Source organism: Seriola lalandi, unplaced genomic scaffold (genome assembly GCF_002814215.2).
Source record: "Seriola lalandi dorsalis isolate HSWRI2012SDOR001 ecotype SW California unplaced genomic scaffold, Sedor1 jcf7180002054847, whole genome shotgun sequence".
Lineage (NCBI taxonomy): Eukaryota > Metazoa > Chordata > Actinopteri > Carangiformes > Carangidae > Seriola > Seriola lalandi.
The window spans coordinates 76,010-90,526 of NW_019525400.1; the positions used below are offsets into that span (position 1 = coordinate 76,010).

The 14,517-nt window shown below is 46.8% G+C and overlaps 1 protein-coding gene across 1 annotated transcript in view; it reads right to left on the reverse strand.

Annotated features, from left to right (window-relative positions):
• Positions 1 to 14,517, reverse strand: part of immp2l (inner mitochondrial membrane peptidase subunit 2) — a 111,684-nt gene that overhangs the window by 45,115 nt on the left and 52,052 nt on the right. The gene's annotated exons all lie outside the window — the stretch shown is intronic.

Here is a 14,517-nt window from a genome sequence, read left to right on the forward strand (position 1 = left end):
GGGGGTGGGGGGGGGCAATGGACCACAAAACCAGGACAAAGTAGTTTCAGTCCCAAACAGGACAGAGGACGATAGCGCCTGACGCCTCACACCGCCGATGTTACTGATGTGTTACCACACCCGGGGTTCATAAGAGAGTCTGCCGCCTCAGTACTGTACGCTGAAGGGCATTCTGGGTATTTAGGAGAGCAGCTGTGTGAGGAAGGGAGGAGATGACAGATTGTTTTAGGGGGCTTCTCATTTCCTCCCTCACCTGCGCTGCCGGCTTCAGCTCAGGTTCACCTCCGCTGAGAGGAGAGAACGATTCGTCCGTTTTTTAAACTCTAAACTAAACTAAAAAAATAAACACCAATACACAACCAAAAGCAAGAAAGAAAAAAAAAAAAAAAGGCTCCTCCAAGCGAGTAATTGCTCGCTACCGAGGGCACACACACAATATGTTGTGGCAGATCTGCGGGGAATCTCCAACAGGAATAGTTTCCCACACCGACTGGCAGGTTAAATTAAATCCACAATCCCCAGTGAGACCGAGACCGGGACTCGGATCTGCCTCGTCAGGACTCCACACTAACAAATAAAAACAACGGACGAAAACCGAGGTCGGAGTTTGACATTTTGATCTCAGGATCTCAGAAAAAATAGGATTAACCATCTGGTGATCCATGAATATCAAAAACAAATCAGAGGTGGGGCGTCGCTCCCCTGCAGACATGATTAACTCACTGATGGTATTTAGACTCCACTATATTTCCAGCTGCAGTTGCCGGTTGCAGGAGCTTCAGCTCAGGAAAGTGAGGTCATGTCATAGTTATTGGTGTTTTCTCACGGTGTTTGTCTGTGGATTTCTGTTGGTTTTAGACTCAGTATGTTTTAATTTGCTCCGAGTCTTTTAGGGCTGCTGGTGCGATTTCATTTTTCCCTTTGTCGTTTTTTCTTTCAGTCCATCATTCTTTTCTTTTTTCCCCCCTTTCTTTCCTTCCTTACAGTCGTCCCTGCTTCTGCCCTTTGTATTTACTTTTTTTGCTTTCCCTTGTTCTCCTTTTTTTTCTGTTTCTTTCCTTCCCCCTACTTCCCTTATTCCGTTTTCTTTCACCTTCCTTACTTACATCTTTCCCTTTTGTCTTTCCTTTCCCCTTCTTTCTTTCCATCCTTCCCGCCTTACTTCCTTTCCTTTTTCCTTTCTCCTTAAATGATTTCATTCTGTCCTATTCTGTCTTTACCCATTTATTTATTTCTCTTTCCTTTCTCCTTCCCTCCTTATCTCAGTCCTCTCCTCCCCACTTACTTGATTCCTTTATTCCTTTTCCCCTCCTCACTCCTCCTCCTTTCCTCCATTATTTAACTGATCTAAGAACCCAGAGTTGAAGATGGAGGAAACAGTTCATTTTCTGACTGTCGTTCGTTTTAACTCCAATAAAGAATCTTCACTTTTCGTTTTCGTTCCTCCGCCAGTGATTTTACTCTGGAAAATAAACCTGCTCATTAATGTTGCACAACAATCAGTCGGCTGCACTTGAAGAGTGAGAGGATTTAACTCTACGTGTTGTTGGTCTTTCTCTTCGCTGTGACGTCTGAATTACAACTTTACTGATTCAATCCGAACCGTCAGTTTTCCGCGTAACGCGTTAGAACCAGACACCAAGAGACGCCGCGGGAGGATTCACACGTGCGCCGATATTATTTTCTACTATCAGCTGTTTCCTTTAAGCTCGTGTTGAATGAGCTTCACGCCTCCTCCTCCTCCTCCTCCAGTCACGCCGGCTCCTCAATAACTACTGTCCGACATGCTGCAGTGTGTTTGAAGGAATAAAACAAAGGTGGTGTTGGCGGCGGCGGCGGCGGCGGCGGCAGACTGCTCTGTGATTCCCGGGGTGTTGTAACACAGGAAGATCAGAAACTCATCAAACACAAACAAGACGCACGAGTGCTGCAGGAGACACTTACAGAGACGTGTTGGATTTACACTAAAGCACATAAAGCGAGCGCAGCCGCCGAGCTTAATGAGCTCCGACTGCACGTTTTGTCCCGGCAGCCTCATATCTGTAGACGTTTGATTACATCACCAGTCTTTACCCGCCACTCCCCCCCCCCCGTTTCATTTTCTGCTAATAATCCATGAGTACAGCCTAACGATCCCGGCTGAAGGGAACTAATACCTCTCATTACGACTCTTCCGCTTTTTTAAATGTCCCATTTCCCCGCCACGCGTTAGCTGGTAAAATAAACTCGGCGAGAGAAGGCAAAACTATTTTTCTTATGAATTATTTCCCCATTACAAACATCGGGTGTTGAGGCCGGCGCCCCCGGCTCGTTGCTTGGGGTAAGCTAAACCAAGAAAGAGCCTCACATTTATCTAACGCTCGTCATGCAGAACCTCCTCGGCCTCCAGTAATTATTCTCCCGCTCGCCGGCCCATTAGGCTAAAGCAACATGGCTGACTTTGGGTGATCTTGGAGCGCGGGGCTTTTTGAGCTTTTATTATCGTTTCATGATGGAGAGTCGCAGTTGGCGAGCACGCACTTAACCTCCGCTGATAAACTGGAGCAGATAGCAGTCGCTTACAAGACGAGGTTATTTCCAGTAGAGGCGCAGGAAGCGCTCGGGCTGATTAATGACTTCCTTCGACTTATTTTTTTGTTTCTCCGCGGCGGCTGCTACTTTTCTTCTTTTTTACTATCTCTTCCAGGAAACACTGAGTCAGGAGGTTCAGGTTCACACAGAGGAAGCTGCCTGATACAGACACAGTCCTCTGCTGATGGTCACCCAGCAGCTGGAACACACTCCTGGGGAGGGTTCGGTGTTTGCTCAAGGGCACTCCGACTTTTAAGGGAGTTTTTATATTGTTGAACTACAATTGATCAGTCTGCAAAACTTCTGCAGAATTATCGCATCAACAAAATCTGAGAGATCCAACGGCCCCCCCCCCCCCCCGAAAAAAAAGCCAGTACATTAACCTACAGTCAAGACTCATTTGTAAAACTATTCAACAATGAACTTTCACACTCAGCAGAAGACGGTCACCGACGCTCTGATGAGTGCGAGTGTGGGGGAACTACATCTGACGAGGCCGGCACGAGCGCAATGCATGATGGTATATACCACTTGGTTCGTTACCATTGGATGTGCACCGCTTTTCATGATGCATTGTGGGATACTATCAGTCCACTATATAGAGTTTAATAGTTCACACCTTTAATTTCCTGTCTGTACCATGTGACCTCCGGTACTGCTGATATGTTTATGTGTATAAGGCAACAGCCATGAATCAAAGTTTTCTATAGATAGATAGATGGATATATTGATGGATAGATTGATAGATAGATAGAAGCACATGCTTTGACAGGAACAATAATGTCTATAAGCCGTGTGAGTTCACCTGAGGAATCTGAGCTGTAGGTCTGGAGCTCACCTGAGTCTGACAGCTGCGTTCGCACTTCGCTGACCTCACAGGTAAAATAAAATAGCCTCGGGTCTGAAAAACATTTTCCCAAAAAAGAAATCGCCCCCAGAAATGTCCCGTAACCCTGTCTGCATACGAAGCGACTGCACGTTTAAGACGGTGAACTACAAGACGTGTGACTTTGCATCATTAACAGAGAGAATCTGGATGCGAGGAGGAGCGCCATGCCTCCTGCTAACGAGCTGCTTTCAGGCCTGAACTTTATTACCTGTGGATCTGCGGCAGCTGCCCCGCCTCTGTGTGGCTCCTTTCATCTCGCAGGTTCCTCATGGCTGCCATCAGTGGTGGTGGTGGGGGGAGGGGCGTGGCCTCGCTCCGGGAGAGCAGCCGTGAATTCCCTCATCCTCCTCCACCAAAGGCTGCGCTATGATTACACATTCTGTAATGAATAATTTACCTTTTCTTAATCACCCGGTAAGCGGCTTCATTTAAACACTGGCTTCCTCCTCGTGCGGTGATTAGAGCTGGGAGCCGAGGTGAGGGAGGGAGATTAGAGGAAAATTAAGGCCGGGCTGTTGTGAGCGGCGCCGCTCCGTTAGCTCTGCTCATTAACGCTTGGCCAAATGTCATCGCCACCCACAGCAGGCACCTGACGAACAATCGGAACCACTATTAGAACAAATAACAAAACTTTAAAGCTCCGACCTCAGCTCATCTTCCAGATCTTCCAGAATAAAGTCAAATGTTGGCCAGGAAGCTCATCCTTTCACAATAAGAGCTTCGTCCGTGGGTGTATTTTGGTCTGAAGTTGAGCTTTTAAGAGTGTTTCACGGCCGTGTAAACACACATCTGGACACGCTTTTTAAAAAGCACTTCTCTCCACACTGATGGCCCTCAGTCTGACGACATTCACGCTTCACACTGAACCAGTCCCCAGTGGAGCTGCTGGGTGGAGTGGTTTATACTGGGAACTCCGAGTGACCACAGAGAGAAATCTGTGGTTAAAATAACAGCTGCAGCAGAGAGAGAGAGAGAGAGAGAGAGAGAGAGAGAGAGCGGAGCTGGAAACAAGAGATCTCAAGCTGTGATGTGTAGTGTGATTATAGATCAGCTCTAGCTTCTATATTAATACTGTGAAAGTATCAAAGCCTCAGTCCACAGAGAAATGCACACAGCCTGTATTCAGAAACTGAGCCTTAAAACCAGCCGTCAGGACTTCTGGAACTTTGTGATGTCACAACGAAGCAGTCACCAAGCCCCAAACAATACTGACATTTCAGAAGATTAATTAGTTCAGCTGATCTGATTTCTCGCTCTCATGGTTCTCGCACGGTTTCCTGCTACAAAATGATCTTCAGAATCACAAACTCCCTCTGCTGATGAAGACAGTGTGATGTGGCTGAAAGCTCCAGGAAAAAAGCTAATTGTAACCTTGAGATCTTAAATAACTTTTGAGATTCAGATTTCACATTAAACAAACAAGATAATTTCACTGTTAAAGATTAAATCTTTCCGTTTCGTGACCTTTTATAAAAACACAACATCATGTATGAGGACAGTTCTTCGTCCGTCACCTCACGACCCCTCACATTTATCTTGTGACCCTGTGGAGGGGCCCGACCTCCATGTTGGGAACCAACTGGAACAAGTACATTTCTGTTTACACAGTGAAGCATCAGTATTAACAATCTAACACTGTCGTATAATGATGTAAAACTCACAGAGTACTTAAGCTCATCAGCCTGAAATATCAATAAAACGATGCCCCAAATCAATCAATCAATAACCAGAGGCTTCAGCCCTGAGACGAGCGTCCTACAGCTGACTCGACTGTCACGGGGCTGAGTGATCAAACATCCCGATTATCCATTTATATCCTCTGAAATCCCTCATCCATTAGGTAAGAGCACGGCTAAAAATAGAGGCAAGTGTTCGGCAGCAGCGAGTCTGCCATTCAAACTCCACGTGTACAGTAGCTGAAAGTAGGTTATTCGTACACGCTGAGACGGCAGGAAGCGGCGCCTCTGAGCGCAACTCGTCCCGTGGCCTCAGCAGAGGGAAGCTGATCCGAGAGAGAGAGAGAGAGAGAGAGAGAGAGAGAGACAAAGCAGCCGGGGAAAACGAGCATCTCTCATATTTGTATCAGACTGGAGGGAAGATTCATCTTTTATTGATAAAAACCTGTCCAGGAAACGTCGCCGAGAGCCCAGACACGCCGTTGTTTGACTGCCTCTCCGTGTACAACCCCCGCACAGCCGCCTCACTGCGAACACAAACAGGAACCTGGATGGTTCAGCCCGGGGGAGCGGGACCGGATTCGTCCACATGCCCGAGGCTGTTCCGAGCTACAGAGCCGGTCTGAGCCTCTAAACCTGCCGCCAGTTTAAACAGCGGAGTTTGAGGTGTGCGCTCAGAGATTTCCCGCTCAGACTGTTCACATTCATCGCTCAGCAGGAAAACATCATCAGTTTGTCCTGAGGGCAGCAACGGGAAGAAAAGATCATGTTGTTGACGTAAACTTTCCCAGAATTATTTTTCCCCACTGTATATGACGTGATTATAAAACTTTTTATTCCCCTTGCAGTCAAAGTTCTGCAGAGTGCTCAGTGTTCCTCAGGTGGAGGCTACTTCCATGTATCTGCCTTCCTTTGTTGTGCTAATGTTAGCATTTAGCATTCAGACATGTGAACATGGATTTTCCCACATTGCTTTTCTCTTTTTTAAAGTTTTTTTTTGGGGGGCTTTTTGTGCCTTTATTGATAGAGCAGTGGAGAGAGACAGGAAGTGGGAAGCAGAGAGGGGGAATAACATGCAGCAAAGGGTTTGTCCGATGTGGGACTCGAACCGGGGCCAGCTGCAGCGAGGACCTTAGCCTCTGCATATGGGGCGGATGCTCAACCAACTGAGCTATACGACGCCCCGCTTTTCTCTTTTTTGAAGATAAAATAAGATCGGAAGGATTACAGTATTGATGTAAACAAGCAACTCCTTCATATGTTGCAATCAGGCTGAAACATGAAGCATGAACCAGAAGCTGCAGTTCCTCTAACGACCACTAGAGTCTGGCTCCAACAGTGAGTCAGTCCCCATAGACTCCCATGTTAAAATGTCCAACTTCAGCCTCTGAAATATCAGACATATGATGTGTGTTATGAAAAAAAATAACAGCAGTTCAGTAAATCAGTCAAACGTATGAAATGTGACTGAGGGTCACAAAGTAAATCCCAACTTCATTTTTATCAATCAGTTTCTTGAATTAGCCTTTGATATGTTCTGACCCGAGGTCGACCTCGGCCCTGTGGTCACGCTTATTTACTGTCCACCATTTTATTTCAGTGTCCAAGTTTTTAATCTCAAATCTATTCTGTAACAAAAATGACGTGCAAACAATTATGAGACTGTGCAGCAGGTTGTTATGACGTCATAGTCAGGTTTTGTTGCTAGGCGACATCTAGTGGTCGTAGCAATGATGACAGGAGTGAAGGTAAAAGTGTCGGTGGTGACGTAGTATAAAGAGAGACAGAGTCCGTGTCAGGAGGAGGAGGTGGTGGTGGATGGATGAACATGACACAGGAGAGCTGTGTGTTCGATTCCCATGTGAAACCAGCTGTTTATGTTGTTACCATGGAGACGATGCTCGTCTGATGTTGAGGAAGTACTTATTTTAACCCAAATCGCCATCTTTTCCTAAAAACCTAACCAAGCCATGACCGTTGTTATAGTAATGGCAACAGTTCATTATGGTAACCATGGCAACCAAGGTCCGGGTGTGGGCGTTCAGGTGGGAGGAGCTGCTGACAACGACAGTCATGCATCATCATTAGAGAGTTTACTGAGCGTCTGTTACAGTCAGCGAGAGACAGTTCATGACATGTACCAGACAAACAAACAAACACATGAGCAGAACTCTGAGTCCGAGCTTCATGGTGTCTGTGACGGCCGTGACACTGCACGAGGGTTTTCACACCAGAGTCCTGTTCTGACCCAATACTCATCGATCCGTTCCTGTGGATCAACGCCACCTGAGTGTCCGTCCACTCTGTTCCACACCGGAGGACGCCTCATTGTCACCTTTACGTAACTACAGGCCGCGGCGATCAATGGCAGAGTCCGGGCTTTAGTGAATTCTGCCCGCTGGTTAAACGCTCCGGGGATCGATGACATAATGACTCGCCCGAGTTCATCTGCTCCGAGGTGTACTTTACTTCAGGAGGCCGGACACTCACTTCCTTCCACCTCCTATCGAGTGGCGTGGACCGTGAGAGAGAGTCTCTGCTCCCGGACAGCCGACGCAAAGAGAAAATAGATCTATCAATCTCCCTCTAACGCTGAAAACCCTGATGAGAAAACACCGGGCGCACATCGAGCTGCAGTGTAACAGTTGCTGTCCTGCGGAGAAAATGACCTGAATTCATCAGCGGATGCATCTACTCCGGGAGAAAAACCCTGCAGCACGCCAAGTCAGGCCCGGCTCCTATTGTCGATAAATGTTGAAAGCTATGCCGTGAGGTTTTAGAAAAAGCTAATTTAAACCTGCACAAAGTCCAGAAGAGGGTGATTTATCTGGGCACTGAGCTAGTGGAGTGTTGAGAGAGGGAAACAGCATCCGCACTGAACATGAAGCTATAAACTGAACTGTTTGGCAGCTCCTCTCCTGCACGGGAATAAAAAATAAAAACTGCCTCACCTTGTTCAAGTGGTCGTTTTGCTTTGTAATGAGATGAAAGATTCATTTCAGGGATTCAGAACTGACTCAGCAGCTTCTCTGCGCCTCTGAGGAACGGCTCCAGTTGATTTCTGAGGGCTGGAAACCGACCTTGGCTCTTTGTTGCTGGTTTTTTTATTTATTTAAATCCAGCTGCGAATGCGGAGCCTTGTTTTATGGCTCATTTTCAGATGAGAGCAGCTGCTGCAGACGAACTGATTGATAATGAACGGTTGTAATATTAAAGTCTCTTCAGCTGCAGATGTGATGTTAACGAGACGTCGGTCTGAATTATCGGCCATTACTTTTGTTTTAAACCTTCATGTTTCAGGAGGAAGTCGTGTTGAAGTCACACTCACACCTGAACAGCTGACTGTCTGCAGCCGGACGTGTGCGTCTCCTCTGAGCCTGACACACATCAGTGACATGTTCCTCCATCACCGTGAACACACACACAACAAATATTCACCACAGCACCAAATGTAGATCAATCCACCGCTGAAAATAGTCCCAAACGAATCCCGATATCTCCGTAACGCCATGATGGAACGTCTTCACATGTGGCACAAACATTCACTAGGACTCGAGGATGAACTGACTAGACTTTGGTGGCTGAAGGTCAAAGGTCAAGGTCACGGTGACCTCTCAAAACATGATTTTGGCCACGTGAAGGCGATATCTCGAGAACTCCTTGAGGGAATCCCGTCACATTTTGCAGGAATATTCACTTCGACTCGAGGACGGACCGATTAGATTTCGGTGGTGAAAGGTCAAAGGTCAAGATCAGTGCGACCTCACAAAACACTGTTTAGCAATGACTCAAGACCACGCAGCAATTATGACAAACTCTCACACAAATGTTTTAATATTTCCTCTGACTCTGGATAAACAGGGACGTGACCTGAAACTAGTCCGAGTGGCGGAGGGATACGACCACGTGGAAGTGACTCTAGTTTATAAAATAAACCTACATATGTGTCGTCGGTATCAACGGGTTTAGAGCAGAGAGCGACCTTTAATGACCCGACGGCTCGATGTTGTAACTGGTGTGTTGTCGTTTTCTTCTTCTTGCTCCCTCATCCTTCTTGTCGACAGAAACATGTCGACAGTCTGTTCACTCACTCGTCCGTCTCGTGCACATCGGACTGAACAGACGGGGTTTCTGTTTCAATCAGTCCAGCTGTGCACAAGCTCCCGAAGCGAATCTTCACACTTCAAGTCCGTTTTCTGTTTTAAACATGAAACTGCAGCGAGTGTGAACGCCTCCTGTGTGGACGCGCGTGGAGCACCGGAGCGGAAGAACAGATCGTCCACATGCGGCGACTCGGCCACAAGAAGCATGTGAATCATCCATAATTACAAACTGTAGCTGTGGAACATCGACATTATAAATTACTGCTGTTTTGAAGAGTTGGATCCAAGCTGAGAGGGAGAGTGGACCAGGTGAAACTGAGTCTAAGTGATGTTTGTGTGTGTGACCCCCGCCGGCAGCTGTCAGCATCGCTGTCAGATTTCAGTCTGCGCTTCACCCTGGACGAGCTCGACCGAACGCAGCGTGATGAAATCAAACATGTTTAAAACATGTTGCCGAGCAGACGCTCCTCGGTCTGAAGCAGCAGACGAGCTGGACGAGGTGTGAAAACCTGCCTGAGGTTTCTGGATTTATTTAGTTAATGAATGTTTTCAGCCTGTGAGGACGAACTGAGCTGCAGCTCCTCAGTTCAAACAGTTTGAACTAATTAAAGTATCTCAGCGTCTCTGGGGCGAATCCACAAGGGAACAAACTCTCTTTTATGTTTTCACATTTTTTAAGAATAATTTTATAAATCTAAATTTATTATGTAATAAACGTTATTATTATTCTTTTATATATGACTTACCAAAACAATATGTAGATAAATAAGATAATTAGATCATATTTAAGGTAATTATAAGGGATATTTATCCATTTATGTTTCACATGTGAATCACACATTAGCAGATGCTAACATCAGCATGCTATCTTATTTTTAGCATGTTAATATGTTAGCATTTGCTAATTAGCACTCAAGACAAAGTGCAGCTGAGGCTGATGGGAAATGTCTGGAGCTGGTGTTTGAGTGACTGCGGTTCATCCTGAGGGGAACACGAACGTCTGAACTGCATTTCATGGAACAGCTGTTGACGTTTCGGTCAAAAGCTCAAACGCCGACCTCACGTGGCGCTACAGGAAGCGTCGGAGGATTCATCGTCAGGGGAACGTGAATGTTCGTTATCTGAGACATTTCAGTCGTGGACGAAGTTTAAACATTAAACTGAGCAGAGGAAACAATCAAAGCTTCTGTAACTTGGTTTGTTTTAATCTATTTTCTCTCTTTTCCTGTTGATTAATTCTATTTTTCTCACTTTAACATTTCAACCATTGTTCTATCCGCTGTTTATCACGGTGCTTTTTTTACATTGCTATATATTAATCTCTTGAAACGTTGGCAGGCCTCCGGAGAGCAGGAGGGAGGAGACGCACCAATAAAGAGAGTGGAGGGAACGGAGGGACGGGGGGGGTCAGAGGGCGGCAGGAGAATTTAAAAAAAACGAGGCTGAGATAAATGGCCGCTGGCTGGAGGTCTGACACCGGCCGTCCCCTCCAGACGACCACGGCAACTCCAACAAATCCCTCATCCTGGGAGAGCGATTACAGCTGCACGTCCACGACACAACCTTGAAGATCCGCGAGAAGCTGCAGAAACTTCTGAAAGCTTCAGAGCGAGGAGGGATTTTCAACCCAGAGAAAAACGCCCCGGGACGCGTCGGTGTGTCGGCTGCCGGGAGAACGCCGCGGCACGTATGACGTATGATCACGTATTTGACGTGCTGATGAAAGATTTATCGACATGAATTCACGTGTGTGCGCGGTGAGTTATGCAGTAAATAATGCGCCTTGTTAATAATGGAGATGCTGTGCTTTGGTTGAACATGCTGCGGAAGAAAAACATGAAGTTTAAATGAACTTTGGCACATGTTCAAAGATGTTTAAAGCCTTGATCCATTTTTAATTTCATTATTTCTGTGCATGACCTCCTACATAATATATCATATAGACATAAAGCAACGCTCGCTGAAACCTTGACGAGCTGCAGTCGAAAACAATCGTCCTGAATCTAAAATGTTTAAACTGATTTCAGAGTGAGATCATCCGTCAGCTGCCGAAGAAAAGAGAATTATAGAAGCAGAATACGAGGTGACAGGAAAATAAGAGCGAGCGGCGTGTTTCTGCAGATCCAGTTTGTTCTGAACATGTTTCTCTGCCCTTAAACACTTCACTAGATGCTGCTGAAGCAGATAAATAAATAAAAAATAGCCTCCTAGAAATGTAGTTTTAGGATTGCGGTCCTGTAAGTCCTGAAACTGCAGCCAATCACGTGGCTGCAATCCATAAAGGTCATGAGCTTCAGTTAAAGACCCGCTGTGAAAACCACGTGAGGTTCGGGTTTAGGTTCACAGAAGCCTGAGGCTGCAGCGCACACGGGCTCAGCGACACTGGTCGGACACATCTGGAGTTCTGCTGAGGCAGCAGATGGTCGAGTCGACAGCCTGAATCCATGAACCCGCTTCATGGAAATCCATCCAGCTGCTGTTCAGATCGTCAGCCTGGACTAACAACGACCCACGTGTCCCACTATCACAGCTGAGGAGTTCCAGCCTCGGGGTCCAGTTCGCTCCACCTGAGCTTACAAAGCTCCAGGATTAACACTCGGATCTCCATCACCTGTGTCACCTGTGTTCAGTCACCTGCACCAGGAAATGAAGAGAAGCGCGATCAGTTACTTCCTGAGTGACTGACGGGCGGCGCAGACATGAAAGTGATGTTATTAAAAACCATTGCACTGACACTAATGAGCCTGAGCACCATCACCTCCACCTCCTCCTCCACCTCCTCCTCCCACCTCCACCTCCACCTCCACCTCCACCCTCGACATGTGCCTCTGTGTCAGGACTGACATTTCCTGGTCGACATGCTGCTTTGATGGAGCACATGAACGTGTAGGTGGGGGTGTGAGGTTGGATGGGTGGGGGGGGGGTCGGGGGGAGATGTTATCTCCAAGGGCATTTAAGCGCCCTCAACGTGCAGGTTCAGGAACATCAGATAACCGTAACAATTAACTCCGCTCATCGATTGTCCCCCCGGCGTCGGCGCAGCGCCGGCCGAGCGAGCGAGCGAGCGAGCGGCCTCCACGCTGGAGGTTACCGAGGTGAAAACACATCAGCTTCTGTCAGTCAGGACTTTACAGTAGAAAGAAAAAACACACTCAGGTTTGAGGCTGATGTCAAAGCAACATAAAGAAGTCGAATCTCAGTCTGAATCAAAGCTGCAGGTTTGTTGTTTTGGTTTTTTTAATCTGATTGAAGCGAAGGCGTCTCAGCCTCCGCACGTCTCCACAGATTCTCATTATGTCTCTTTTTCTTCTTCTAACCTGATGGTTTGTTGTTGTCAGCGTCCTGGAACAAACACATTCCTCCTCCTGCTGCTGAAGGAAACAATACATGGAGGCTGAATCGAAAACCTGCCGCGCTGTTTATTTTCCAAGGAACTGAAACGTGACCGTGCGTCTTCACGAGTCAATAACACGCTCATTTCATCATAAACACTGGAACGCCAGGATCTTCTGACGGCGCGACGCGCAGCAACGCAACTTACACACATCTGACCTCATTAACTGAGCTGATAAAACACAGAGCGGGGGGGGGGGGGGGGGGGCACGTTAACAGTCATTAACATGGAGGTGGAGAAGGAAGACAAACCGCACGAGTACAACATGACAACAACGAGAGAAAACAGAGATGCTCTCCATGTTTCTATGGAAACAGAAACAACAACAGGTGCCAAGTGTAAAGGTACGGCTACAAAAGCCTTTTAAATTATACTGTCACCTTACAGGAAGTAAGGATTAAAGGATAAAATAAACAACTCAAGATAAAAAATGAAATGTAAAAATGTGTGAAATATTTAAAAGAGATTATTCAAAAGCTTTGTGAAAGAAACGTGTTTGTAGAAAAAGTCTCAGTTCGTCGGGCCTCGTGGTGTCAGAGTTGAGCGTTGAGCTCTCCGGGCCACCGTACGTTTAAACACTCAATACTTAAACATTTGCCTTTGACAGACATCGGTCAGATGACCACAGTCTTCACTGACACACACACGGACCAATGAGATGAACTCGTTCCAAGGAGAAACAGGAAGTGAAGCAGAACAGGAAACCCTGTCAGAACTGACTGTGAATCAATAAGATCATATTAAAACCAAAGCCACTGAAAAAGGCTAAAATCAAGTGTACGATATATTTTGAGCCTTTTCCTTTGGAACTACATTTTCTCGACCGATGAACTGTCGTATTCCTACGCCGACGCACCTCCTGTACCAGAAGTGTGAGGGTCATTTTGTTCAGTACGAAACCAGATTGGGTTTTAAATTCTCACCTTCGCACATCTGTTTAGTTTCTCTCAAACTTTCCCTCTGTTGAAGGCAGGTGATGGAGATTCCCTCCAGAGAGGAAGCTAATGTTTCTTTAAAGGTCTAATTGAAGAGGCTCTCCTCGTCAGACCATCTGTCTCTGTCAGAAACCTGCCTCCAACTCCTGCTCTCAACTCCCCATCACACACAGTCCACTCACTTTAAGGAGAACCCCCCCCCCCCAAAAAAAAACCCAGTGAAACCGATGGAGGCGAGTACTGAGGGTGAGTTTGGCGAGTGTTTGTGTTTCCTGTGAGGCGCTGGCTGAAATTCAGACAATGTCCTGCAACATCCACGAGCTCCTCTGCAGCTCCAGTGGAAAATATTTGAGTGATGTGAAATATTTACAGTAAAATCAAAGAGCCAGGACTCGCGTCTGGGACCGCCATTTTGTATGAGAGAGAGAGAGAGAGAGACAGAGAGAGAGACAGAGAGAGAGACAGAGAGACAGAGAGAGAGAGAGACAGAGAGAGAGAGAGACAGAGACAGAGAGGGAGAGAGAGAGACAGAGACAGAGAGAGAGAGAGACAGAGAGAGAGGGAGAGAGAGAGAGAGAGACAGAGACAGACAGAGAGGGAGAGAGAGAGAGAGACAGAGAGAGACAGAGAGAGAGAGACAGAGAGAGACAGAGAGAGAGGGAGAGAGAGAGAGACAGAGAGAGACAGAGAGAGAGACAGACAGAGAGAGAGACAGAGAGAGAGACAGAGAGAGAGACAGAGAGAGAGAGACAGAGAGAGAGACCAGGATGTGATGCAGCTTGTGGTTTAAATAAAAACAGTCTCTCACTTCTTATCCCACCAGGATCTCTCTGGTTCAGCTGCACGTACGATCCGAGCTAAAGGGGACGAGGCCTCACCTCTGTACTCAACGCCACTTGAAGGGCATTCTGGGAAATGGAGGAAATAAACTGAGGGGGGGGGGGGGGTC